General features: G+C 39.8%; 1 protein-coding gene across 1 annotated transcript in view; it reads right to left on the bottom strand.

The window, feature by feature from the left end:
- Nucleotides 1-9,512, bottom strand: part of LOC120854866 (sodium channel protein type 2 subunit alpha) — a 149,304-nt gene extending 139,792 nt beyond the window's left edge. The window contains exon 1 of the mRNA XM_040229255.1: nucleotides 9,309-9,512. The gene's annotated coding sequence lies outside the window, so the exon portion shown is untranslated. The remainder of the gene's footprint in view (nucleotides 1-9,308) is intronic.
- Between the last annotated feature and the right edge of the window lie 3,356 nt (nucleotides 9,513-12,868).

The following is a 12,868-nucleotide window of genomic DNA, read 5'->3' as shown; positions in this document are numbered from 1 at the left end:
TGCCAGGATGTAGTCAGCTTCTGGATGTATTCTGAAGATGAAATCAACAGGAATTCCATAGGGAATGGATATAGGATATGAGAAAAAGAGAATATTCAAAAGTGATTCTAAAGCTTTTAGCCTGAGGATAAGTAAGACTAGCTGCTGCTGCTAAGTCACGTCAGTCGTGTCCGACTCTGTGCGACCCCAAAGACGGCAGCCCACCAGACTCCCCCATCCCTGGGATTCTCCAGGCAAGAATACTGGAGTGGGTTGCCATTTCCTTTCCTGATGCATGAAAATGAAAAGTGAAAGTGAAGTCACTCATTCGTGCCCGACTCTTAGCAACCCTATGGACTGCAGCCTACCAGGCTCCTCCATCCATGGGATTTTCCAGGCAAGAGTACTGGAGTGGGCTGCCATTGCCTTCTCCAAAGTAAGACTAGAGTTATCCCCTAAGAAGTAAAATGGGGAAGGCAGGGAGGTGGATCAGGTTGGTCAGGGAGAGGAAAATTCAGAAATGTAGTTTAGGGCATGTTAACTTTGAGTTCTCTTTGAGATATTAAAGCCAACATGTCAAATAAGCAGTGGGACACATAAGTCTTTTGGAAATTATGATTATTTGCATGGTATTTAAAGCCACGGGACTCAGTGAATCACACGAAGGTGATGAAGATAGACGGAAAAAAGAGAATCAGGGACTGGATCAGGGACACTCATAAGTAATGAACTTTGGAAAGGCAGAGTAAAGAGAAAAGTGATGTGGAGGAGTGAATAGAAGAAGATCATGTCCTGTCCTGGAATCCAAGAGAAGGAAGTATCTCAAGGGAAATGCAATGATGCACTATTTCCAATACTGCAATGTGCTCAGCTAAGACAAAGACAGAGTGGCCTATTGGACGATGTGGTGGTTCCTGTATTCTTATCAAGAATTGGTAAAATGGTGAGAGTGAAAACTTGACTGAAAGAGAATGGGTGGAGAAAAGTGGACATAGAATATAACAAACACTCTTGATAAGTAATTTTGAAAAGGGGAGGACTGAAATGGAGAAGTAGTTGGTGAAGGAAGAAGAAATTTTAATATAGGAGCAATAATAAAATGTTTGCATGATCATACAGTAAGAAGCTAAAATTACTGGTGTAGGAGAGAGAGAAAAAAAATTGCTGAAGTGGAGTCTTGTGTGGGTAAGAAGGAAGAGGGTCTAGTGCACAGATCATGGATTGTTTTAGGTAGAAGCAGAGGTAGCTGATTTAAGGTAACAGGTGGGAAGTCAGAATATGTGGGTGCAGAACTTGGTGGGCGAATGCATTTAGTGAGGAAAGTCTTGAAGGAAAAAATATCTTCTGATTGTTTCCATTTTCTCAGGAAACAACGTTGTCGACTAAGAGCGAACACGAAGTAGGAAGTATTGGTGGTTTGAGAAGAAAAGAAAGGGCATGAAATTCAAGCCCAGGAAACTGGGATATGAGTGGTCTAGGGAACAGTGGTATGATTGCTGGGTGGCATCAAGGGCCCACTTGAGTTTTGTGCTTGTGATCAGCTACATGGGTGCATACATGGAGTAAGGGGAGAGTTAGATATAACTAGGAGGGGATTTCACCAGAAAATTAAAAAAAGAGGGAGGGAGAGTTTGTTAAGTGTGTATGTAAGGAGTGATTATTATGAGTGGCCATAGAATTTATTTAATAAAAGGAAAGAGGACATAAAGAACAGTGCAAGTGTGATAAGATCACTGAGTTGGGGTTTAGTTGGGTTAAAATACTGTTAAAGCTGGAGTTCTATCCAAGGAAACATGTCTTGATCAATATGGAATTTTCTCTTCTATTTAATTCTCCCCCCATTATCTCAATTATCTCTTTCTCAAATATCCTTCTAGCATATTTGCTTAGAGCAGGAATCTGAAAAATATTCTAAGCCTTGCCTTGTGCTTTCTATGACTTACTAGAAAATTACAACATTATAAAATAAGTACTTCTCAAAGGGAAATACTTAACACCAGAAGGAATATAATCCCTTGAAAGTACCCTGAGCTGAGAAGTGATGGCACATATGTAACTGAGAAGGGCCCCCTGGGCCTTCCAAGACAGTCCTCTCCCATCCCATGTCCTTCACCTGCCTTCCATCTGTGGAAAAACTCCAACCAAAGAATAAATTTAATTAGAGAAGTAAGAAAATACAGAAAGAAAGGAAAACAGTCAAGAAAGACAAAGTAACAACACTTTGGCCATTAAACAAAGTCAAGGAAGGAGCTTTAGATCCTTCTCAAGTGCTATGGACAATTTTCTGAGCCCTACCCTTTGAGATGTTTTGCAGATACTGAAAGCCCCACCAGGTGGAAAACGGTGACTGTATATTGACCATAAGCGTATAGAGGCCAGGTGAGTTGGAACCAGAAAGGCTAGCTGACCAAGATTTATGCCTCAGGTCACAGCGAGACATGCACCATATGATCAAGACAATCATCTCTGAAAATAGATTACCCTGTCTCCAACAGGTAACCCTTTATTTTTTCCCTTTATAATCTCTGAGCAAAACCTGGGGAGATGAGGAGTTGGTTTTTTGCAACAAGAGTTATTCAGGAAAAGATGGAGACAAATAAACATCAAGTTCTGAAATGGATAAGGTTTAAGTGTCCACCTTCTCCATAGAATTGACAGTTTCCTCAATAGTTATCTTTCCTTTTATCCAACACTTGTGTCTCAGTGTTGGATTCTTGAAGCTAAGTTTGGTAACACTGGGTTTGCCACTGTACAGTTAGCATTTTCCTTAGAACATCTAATGCCAAGCATTGCCCATGACAATGAGTGTTAGTGGAACTGAACTTGAATTACTGTTTCAATTCAAATCATCAATTATCCCAAGTAGGCCTTAAAGCGCCCATGCTGCTGGTCAGGAAAAGATGGAGACAAATAAACATCAGGTTGTGAAATGGATGGATAAAGGTTGAGAGTTCCACAGGTAGCAATAATAATCCAAAATTTTTTAATAACAAAAGAATAAAAGCAAACACAAATAAAATCTAAATTCTACCTTAATATTTTAATAACTGCAGATTTGAGGCTAGATAGTGATACTTTCATTTATAAAGCTTAGAAGCCTATGTGATAGCTATGAGACTATCTATATGTGTCCCCCATGAGGCAGGGGAGAAATTTGCTTTATAGGGCTGACCTTGGGCCCTATAAAGGGAAGTCATCTATGTCTGTGCTGTGCTGTGCTCAGTAGTGTCTGACTCTTTGTGACCCCATGGTCTGTAGCCCACCAGGCTCCTCTGTCCATGGGATTCTCCAGGCAAGAAGCCTGGAGTGGGATGCCACTTTCTCTTCTGGGGGTCTTCCTGACCCAGGGATCAAACCCGTATCTCAAGAGTCCTACTTTGCAGTGGATTCTTTACCATTGAGCTACCTGGGAAGCCCCATCTGTGTCTCAGTTCAGTTCAGTTCAGTCGTTCAGTCGTGTCCGACTCTTTGCGACCCCATGAGTAGCAGCACGCCAGGCCTCCCTGTCCATCACCAACTCCTGGAGTTCACTCAGACTCATGTCCATCGAGTCAGTGATGCCATCCAGCCATCTCATCCTCTATCGTCCCCTTCTCCTCCTGCTCCCACTCCGTCCCAGCATCAGAGTCTTTTCCAACGAGTCAACTCTTCGCATGAGGTGGCCAAAGGACTGGAGTTTCAGCTTTAGCATCATTCTTTCCAAAGAAATCCCAGGGCTGATCTCCTTCAGAATGGACTGGTTGGATCTCCTTGCAGTCCAAGGGACTCTCAAGAGTCTTCTCCAACACCATAGTTCAAAAGCATCAATTCTTCTGTGCTCAGCTTTCTTTATAGTCCAACTCTCACATCCATACATGACTACTGGAAAAACCATAGCCTTGACTAGACAGACCTTTGTTGGCAAAGCAATGTCTCTGCTTTTTAGTATGCTGTCTAGCTTGATCATAACTCTCCTTCCATGGAGTAAGCGTCTTTTAATTTCATGGCTGCAATCACCATCTGCAGTGATTTTGGAGCCCCCAAAAATAAACTCTGTCACCCGTTCCACTGTTTCTCCATCTATCTGCCATGAAATGATGGAACTGGATGCCATGATCTTAGTTTTCTGAATGTTGAGCTTTAAGCCAACTTTTTCGCTCTCCTCTTTCACTTTCATCAAGAGGCTCTTTAGTTCCTCTTCACTTTCTGCCATAAGGGTGGTGTCATCTGCATATCTGAGGTGATTGATATTTCTCCCAGCAATCTTGATTCCAGCTTGTGTTTCTTCCAGCCCAGCATTTCTCATGATGTACTCTGCATATAAGTTATATAAGCAGGGTGACAATATACAGCCTTGACGTACTCCTTTTCCTGTTTGGAACCAGTCGATTTTTCCATGTCCAGTTCTAACTGTTGCTTCCTGACCTGCATACAGATTTCTCAAGAGGCAGGTCAGGTGATCTGGTATTCCCATATCTTTCAGAATTTTCCACAGTTTCTTGTGATCCACACAGTCAACGGCTTTGGCATAGTCAGTAAGCAGAAATAGATGTTTTTCTGGAACTCTCTTGCTTTTTTGATGATCCACCAGGAGTTGGCAATTTGATCTCTGGTTCCTTTGCCTTTTCTAAAACCAGCCTGAACATCTGGAAGTTCACAGTTCACGTATTGCTGAAGCCTGGCTTGGAGAATTTTGAGCATTACTTTACTAGTGTGTGAGATGAGTGCAATTGTGCTGTAGTTTGAGCATTCTTTGGCATTGCCTTTCTTTGAGATTGGAATGAAAACTGACCTTTCCAGTCCTGTGGCCAGTGCTGAGTTTTCCAAATTTGCTGGCATATTGAGTGCAGCACTTTCACAGCATCATCTTTCAGGATTTGAAATAGCTCAACTGGAATGCCATCACCTCCACTCGCTTTGTTCATGGTGATGCTTTCTAACTGCCACCTAAATGCCTGCTTCTGTTCCATGGCCTGTCAGGCTCATAGTACAACCCCAGCCAAGTCTTGAAAGAAGGAAGTAATATCCTATTCAGGCCATTCTAAATTGAACTCAGTTAATGTTACCTGAGAAAGCAGTTATTTCAGAGGCTTCATTGTAAAGGATGGGACTCTCATCATGCCTGTGCCTTCTCAAGGCTTCACATTCCAGTCCCATGGCTAGTGAGTGCAAGGGAATGCCTAGAAGAGATGGGCTGTAGGAAAGACGTAAGAGGATTCTAGAACTGTCAATAGAAAGGGAGAAAGGAAGCTTTATAAAGGAGGTTAGTTGACCCTAAGCGAAGGAGATTTGTAATTAAACTGACTTTCTTTTTTCTTTACACACAGCCCTGTGAAAGTGCTAATAACACTGAGGTAGGAAAAGGCAAGAGCTTAAATATTTAATTCAGATGCTTGCAAACCAATCCTTGCTAATCAAACTAGATGTGTATATGTATGTGTTGGTCTAATCTTATGCAAGTTTAAAATAGAACCTGTTTTCAAACAGGTCATTCTGAATAAGAAATAGATAACCAAAGTATATACAATAAGTTTAATGTGAAACAGTGTTATTAGTTTCCAAATCAAGAATTAATATGATTAAAATATGCTCTGCTGGAAAGTGTTTTGATACTGAGGATGAATTATTTTTTCCAGAAAGCCCATACGCCATAAATAGTGTTTTCTGAGGAACCAACTGATTTAAATAGAAGAGATATTTTATCTCATAGACAAGGATTTCATTTCTAAGAACAAGGCACCTAAAGTGGTTATATTAGCTTTCTTTTATATTATCTCCTACCCTTTCTTCTGGTCTCAAAGGAAATAAAAAATTCTCAAATATTCCCTCTTTTGTCTCTTGTAGGACTTCAATTTATTTTATTATTTTTTCTTTCTTCACTTTCTCTCTACTGACTTTATATCCTTACTGTATGAAGGTGTTGAGGTTTCTCTAATCCTAGCTTAAATCAAATTACCCTTAACAGTACCTTACCCTTCAAGATAAAAACATGTTATCTCTCTTTACCTTCACTGATAAATACCTTAAAATCTAAAATTACTCTTCAGCTTTCTCTTTTTCCACTTAGTCCTCAATTAAAGCTCATGTCTCTTTAGATCTACTAAAGTGAAAGAAAGTGAAAGTGAAGTCGCTCAGTTGTGTCCGACTCTTTGCAACCCCGTGGACTGTAGCCCACCAGGCTCCTCTGTCCATGGGATTCTCCAGGCAAGAATACTGGAGTGGGTTGCCATTTCCTTCTCCAGGGGGTCTTCCCGACCCAGGGATCGAACTCAGGTCTCCTGCATTGCAGGCAGACGCTTTAACCTCTGAGCCACCAGGGACACCCACTTCTCTTAAAATCCCATGACCTAATAACAGGTCAGCTCCTACCCTATTTTCTTATTAAACTCTTTATGGGTTTGCTCTTGGTAGTCAGTTTACCTGCTTTATCTCCTATGACCCTGTTATTAAACTAACTCTAATTTATCCCATTACTTTCCCACAATCAATTAATATCCTTTCTAAACTTGTGTTATTCCACCACTCCAGCCACTTTTATTTTACCACTCCATTCCACTTTTATTCCCTACTGATGTTCATTTATGTGTGACCTAATTCTTGCCACAGCTTCATACAGATCCATATATTCAGCTTTACCTCTAAACTGATATTTGGATGTAAAATTTTCTCCATCTTCCAGATCATCTCTGTGTGGTAGTACAAATTAGTATGTAAATGCATAACATCAAAACCCAAATTCATTATCCTTACCTTTGCTGCCACAGGGGAAATAAATACAACACCCTCATGTTTCAATCAGGTTGGACTATTTACCATTCTCTTTAATTTCCCTATATAATGTCTTCACTATGTCTTCATAATATTTGCTTGCCTAACCTTTGTGCTTAGAATAAACAACTTTATATTTTTACTTATTTATACCTAGATCACTCTTAAAGAAATAATTTAACTATCATATCCCCTTAAAATCATTTTCTCTGGACTCTGAGTTCTTCATGGACAGAAATTGTGACTTTTGGCTTATTGTGAATCTCAGGTTGTAACACAGCGCCTTGCACTAGATAGGTACTCATATACCTGTCCCATTCACTTCCCCTCCTTTCTTCATTTTTCATTTTTATAATATTTTGAGTACTATCTATACAAGCACATTTCCATGCTACATTCCATGAGGTATAAACTATATGCCTTTGTTTACACCTCAATCCCTTCCTCGGACTGTTCTTGGTGGGTGTGTGCTCTACTGTGCTTTGTCGCTCAGTTGTGTCAGGGTGTTTGCGACTCCATGGACTCTAACCTGCCAGGCTCTTCTGTCCATGGGGATTTTCCAGGCAAGAATACTGCTCAAGGGGATCTTCCCAACCCAAGGGTTGAATTCAGGTCTCCCACGTTGCAGGTGGGTTTTTACTGTCTGAGCCTCCAGGGAAGGCCTGGTAGGTGTATGGTACTTCATAAATATTGTCTGTAGAAGTGACACACTTTAATCTCTGGTTTTTTCCCCTTAAGATATTGAAGTAGTAGGATGCATCCTGTGCCCAGGAGGTGAAAAAGAGGAAGGCTAGGGCATGAGATGATGTTCTAGTAGGGGTCAACAGACCACATTTATAGTCTGTTTTATTGCCTAGGAGGAATGGAGTTGCAAGGTAGTACGTGACCATCCATATCATTCATGGGCAGAGAGTAGAATAACATACCTCATCAAAGGGTGTAAGGAGAATACTAAGAAACAGAACATCTCCATAGTTCTCTATTAGTTTTCTTGGATGCTTTGTCAAGACTCCTGAGAAAACTGAACACTATATATGATATGCCACTGTAACATGAACACTAAAAGAAAATACTTCACAAAATTTACCCCCCTACACACACACACACACACACACACACACACACACACAGAATCAACATTAGTATACCTGGTATATGCCATTTGGATATGTTAACACTAGAGGTAAACTGTGTTACTGCTATGAAAGACTGAACCCTGTCAGTCAGTATTCTAGTCTTGCCTCTGATTCTAATTATGTGGCTTTGGGAAATTTTACTTAATCTCTCAGCCACACCTGTTTTTCTTTAAATAATGAGATAGGTAAATGCTAAAAATCTGAGTTCCTAAAAAATTTTCATGTAACTAGAATTGTATGGAACTTAAATCTCTTTCTAGATTCCACATGTGAAAGGAATGAATTCTTTTCTTAGTGGTTCAAACCATTCTGTAAGATCATTCCCCATAGCTTTCACAACCTCTGACAGCACAACCACCACTTTACAAAAAACAGAAAAAACGATGAGTAAGATAGAAACATCCTGATGCACCTGCCACCTCCACCACCAGCATGACACACATACATCCAGATACACTGCACTTTCAAAAGAGGAAGGAATCGGATATTTAAAAATGATCTGACAAAATAATTTTTAAATATATTAAAATTCCATTAGAAATCCATCTAAATGACGACTGGGACTTTTAAATTGTTTTCTTCCTGTTAATCTGATAATAATAACCAGAGAATTTAGGGGAAAGCATGAGAAGCAGCAGAAAAGCAAGGCTGTGGCATGCAATCTCTAGCTCCTGAGTCATTCCACTCTTCAGCACAGCTAATGTCACATGACGAAAAATAATTTTAAATGTGAGCATCTTATACAACATCAACTATTTTAAATGGCTACAGTCCTATCCTCACAAATCTACCACAACCCAAGGAAAATTCATTTTCTCAGTAATTAATTTGTTTTCAGTGTCCTCCTCACATCCACACTGGAGGAGGGGCAGGCTCTGTACCATCATTCCAAGTCTACTAAACACATTACATAAATCTTCCACTCATGTGGGAGAAATGACTTACATATTTTTCCTAAATGGGAAAAAAAATGCATAAATAACCCATATCATCATTACTGGCAAGAATTGCTCAGAAGGCCTTTGGGCTCAGGATGTGGACGTGCCTCGGAGGCTGCTATCAAAAGGCTCAGCCCTGGGCTTTGGAAAAGCTTGCTGCCATGTTAATCTGCTTCATTACATTTCTACAATTTGTTCACCACATTAAGGAGCAGTATTTCCCTCTTGAAAGGAAGATCCATCCTTCACTTTGAAAGCTTTACCATCAAAAGGTACACAAACATAGCCACGGAAATAGATCAGAAAGCCAAATAAATACTGAAATACAGCATGCTAAAGTCAGAGCTTATTCCAGGCTAGGAAGATTTAAAGATACAGAATAGCTAGAATTACAGCTTTTGAATCTCCTAGATCAAAATCCAAGCTCACAAAGCACACATTTTAAGTGTTACCATTAACATAAATAACAATTCATTGGTAGGTCAAAGATAGAATCATGCTGGCTTACCTGAAATAAAGGGAATTGTAAGTCATAGCTCAGAATCCACATATGTGTTAAATATAATATTCTCCAATGCAGTTATTCAGAATTTCAGCTACGGTAGAAACTAAAATCTCACACGTGTTCCATCCTCACTGAAGGAGAAAAAACAAAAAGGACGACTGCAGCATCCTCTCTGTTTCTGCCTTAGCTTTCTGTTCTGACATATACTCGATGGTACCCACTGTCTGTTAGAAAGCAGCATGCTAAAGTGAAAAAATAAATAAATAAATGTAAGGCTGCGTCTTACGTGTCAGCTCCATCTCCTGGCCAAAAGGGGAATCATTTTCATTAAAGATCCCTTGGTAATGCCACATCTAGCAAGTTTGATGTGGTGTATAGCCCATAATTCCACTGTATTTGAAGTTGACTACCTTAATTAGTTGCAAAGTAAAAATTTAAGAAGCATTAGAGTATGCATTTTTAAAATTTGTGGTCCACTTTGGGATTTAGCTCAATTTTCTTACATTGTATTTAAACTAACTGAAACCTTGTCATAGCACTATTAAAATTTTCCTGCTTACCTTAACTTCATTTGCCATAGCAAAACTAATATGTATCTCCTAAAAAAAATAATTTTAGATGTCAAATTGATTTTTATTGAACACTTCTTTGCGGAGATGTCATGTAAGTTTTTGCTACTAGAGAAATTCTGCATTACGTTTTTTTGTTAGTGTTATTTAGAAGATGTTAAAAGATTAAAGTGAAAGTTAATGGAGGGCAAGGGCTTCCCAGGTGGTTCAGTGGTAAAGAATCTGCCTGCCAGTGCAGGAGATGCAGTGGGCACAGGTTTGGTCTCTGGATCAGGAAGGTCCCCTAGAGAAGGAAACCCACTCCCTGGAAAATTCCATGGACAGAGGAGCCTGGGGTGCTTCAGCCCATGGGGTAGCAAAGAGTCATACATAACTGAGTGACTGAGCATACCAATGAACATGCAGGACAAGGAAATTAATAAACAACAAACTAGAAAGCCTTTAGTCAACTTAAGCTTTTAAAGATATTTCAAAGTTTACAAATATAAAATTATATGCTACATGAATTTAATAATTGTGGTATCCTATAGTGTGTAGTTATATCTTATTAGAAGCATAAGAGAAAAATTATATTATTATGTTAATGCATTTAGTAAATAACACCAGTTATACTGAGCATGGAGAAGGCAATGGCACTCCACTCCAGCACTCTTGCCTGGAACATCCCATGGATGGAGGAGCCTGGTGGGCTGCAGTCCATGGGGTCGCTAGGAGTCGGACACGACTGAGCGACTTCACTTTTACTTTTCACTTTCATGCATTGGAGAAGGACATGGCAACCCACCCCAGTACTCTTGCCTGGAACATCCATGGACGGAGGAGCCTGGTGGGCTGCAGTCCATGGGGTCTCACAGAGTCAGACACGACTGAAGCGACTAAGCAGCAGCACCATACTGAGCATATTACGTGCTCAATATGTATTTTTTTTTTTCTATGCTTAACTGTGAAGTTCTGTTTAATTGTTAAAGTTTGAAATAAGCATATGGATTGTCCTTCTTCAACATTTTCACAATACTTTGTAAATTTGAAGACAGACAGATGTATGGACTGAAGTCCTCCCTACTAGTGTTTTGATATTCCACAGTTTGTCTTTTCAGCTACTGCAGAAACAATGTGACGCTGTCCGTGGTACTGAAAATCAATTTCAGAACTCAAAGGTTCTAGGTTTTCAGTGAAAGTAAACCAATACAATATTGTAAAGTAATTAGCCTCCAATTAAAATAAATAAATTTACAATTAAAAAAAGAAAGTGAAGTGAAAGGTGCTCAGCTGTGTCCGACTCTTTGCGACCCCATGGACTATCCAGTCCACGGAATTCTCCAGGCCTCGGTAGCCTTTCCCTTCTCCAGGGGATCTTCCCAACTCAGGGATCGAACCTAGGTCTCCCACATTGCAGGTGATTCTTTACCAGTGGAGCCACTAAGGAAGCCCAAGAATACTAGAGTGGGTAGCCTTTCCCTTCTCCAGAGGATCTTCCCAACGCAGGAATCGAACCTGGGTTGCCTGCATTGCAGGTGGATTATTTACCAACTGAGCTATCAGGGAAGCCCTCTAGGTTTTAAACTGGTCTGAAATGTTGTCTTTGTAATATTTCATGTAAATTTTATTTTTAAAAGTGCTATATAATCAAGAATAATTTACAAAGATAAAAATAATGATTAATATTTTATCCACAGAATATATAGTATACATACTGACCAGAAGCCATGATTAAGATAAATATATTCAATAAAAATATAAGTCATCCTTCTGTGGATCCTCTATATAACACTTCATTTTATTCTTGATGAGGTTATATTATACAGACTGTTCCAGCATTAGTTCCCACACTGAACAGATGAAGGTACTTAAGCCTGCTCTTCAGTAAATTCAGAGTTAACTAATAAGCAAGTCAGAAGAACAAATCTGTTTCTTTAAACTTTACCTTACTTCTGTTTCTATAATATCATTAAGATATATTTGTATGGTTTTTAAAATACATAACAACATTGCAAATATAAACAACTTAAATGACTTGGCAGGTCAAATTATTTAAATATGCACACTCAAACTCTTTCCTTGCATAAGCTTCTGGCAAAAATAGGATATTGTTATAAACCCTCAAGGCACATCAGTTCAGTTCAGTCGCTCAGTCATGTCTGATTTTTGTAACCCCATGGACTGCAGCACACCAGGCTTCCATGTCCATCACCAACTCCTGGAGCTTGCTCAAACTCATGCCCAATGAGTAGCTGATGCCAACCAACTATCTCATCCTTTGTTGTCCCCTTCTCCTCCTGCCTTAAATCTTTCCCAGGATCAGGGTCTTTTCAAATGAGTCAGCTCTTCCCATCAGGTGGCCAAAGTATTGGAGTTTCAGCTTCAACAACAGTCCTTCCAATGAACACCTGGGACTGATCTCCTTCAGAATGGACTGGTTGGATCTCCTTGCAGTCCAAGGGACTTTCAAGAGTCTTCTCCAACACCACAGTTCAAAAGCATCAATTCTTCTGTGCTCAGCTTTCTCTATAGTCCAATTCTCACATCCATACATGACCATTGGAAAAACCATAGCCTTGACTAGACAGACCTTTGTTGGCAAAGCAATGTGTCTGCTTTTTAATATGCTATCTAGATTGATCATAACTTTCCTTCCAAGGAGTAAGTGCCTTTTCATTTCATGGCTGCAGTCACCATCTGCAGTGATTTTGGAGCCCCCCAAAATAAACTCTGTCACCTGTTCCACTGTTTCTCCATCTATCTGCCATGAAGTGATGGGACCGAATGCCATGATCTTCGTTTTCTGAATGTTGAGCTTTAAGCCAACTTTTTCACTCTCCTCTCACTTTCATCAAGAGGCTCTTTAGTTCCTCTTCACTTTCTGCCATAAGGGTGATGTCATATGCATATCTGAGGTGATTGATATTTCTCCCGACAATCTTGATTCTAACTTGTGCTTCTTCCAGTCCGGCGTTTCTCATGATGTACTCTGCATAGAAGTTAAATAAGCATGTT

This window comes from Oryx dammah, unplaced genomic scaffold, assembly GCF_014754425.2.
Source record: "Oryx dammah isolate SB20612 unplaced genomic scaffold, SCBI_Odam_1.1 HiC_scaffold_27, whole genome shotgun sequence".
Classification (NCBI taxonomy): Eukaryota; Metazoa; Chordata; class Mammalia; order Artiodactyla; family Bovidae; genus Oryx; species Oryx dammah.
Note: the sequence above shows the minus strand (reverse complement) of the source record. Positions and strands in the feature narration are given on the sequence as shown.